This window comes from Populus euphratica, unplaced genomic scaffold (genome assembly GCF_000495115.2).
Source record: "Populus euphratica unplaced genomic scaffold, PopEup_1.0 scaffold2573.1, whole genome shotgun sequence".
In the NCBI taxonomy this organism is placed as follows: domain Eukaryota; kingdom Viridiplantae; phylum Streptophyta; class Magnoliopsida; order Malpighiales; family Salicaceae; genus Populus; species Populus euphratica.
The window spans coordinates 8,155-8,662 of NW_011502401.1; positions in this window are offsets into that span (position 1 = coordinate 8,155).

Genomic DNA, 508 nt, shown 5'->3' on the forward strand with positions numbered 1-508 from the left:
ATCATAGGCGTTTGCCTTTTATCACAGGCGCTTGCACCCCCTCAATTAGGTGCCTCTGCAACAACTTTCTATCCATCTTTACATGCATTAGAAAGGTCTTCGCCTGTTATCTTCATTAAGAGCACAAGAGACTTCCTGTTGTACAATTTCTACAAAGTCTCTGCTCTAAGCTTCATCTGGGAACACTTCTTCTTCTTGCACCTATTGTCTCATTACAATACCTCATTGGATCCTCCGGGTACTCCTGCATAATTTCTGTGTGCTCTTGTGCAATTTTGATTCTCCAGATTTCTCCCTATTCCTTACTTATGTTTGATAATAGCTCATCCTGTCACAACACCTGTCCGAGTCAAAATAGGGTGCCAATCTTCATCTCCTTGCTGTATTTCTCTTCTATTATTAGGGTCTTCATCAATTCTCCCCTCGAGAAATCACAGTCACGGAGTCTAACTTCTTTGGAGAAATCACCACTCCATCAGATCCTTGACCATACAGAACCTAACTGTTC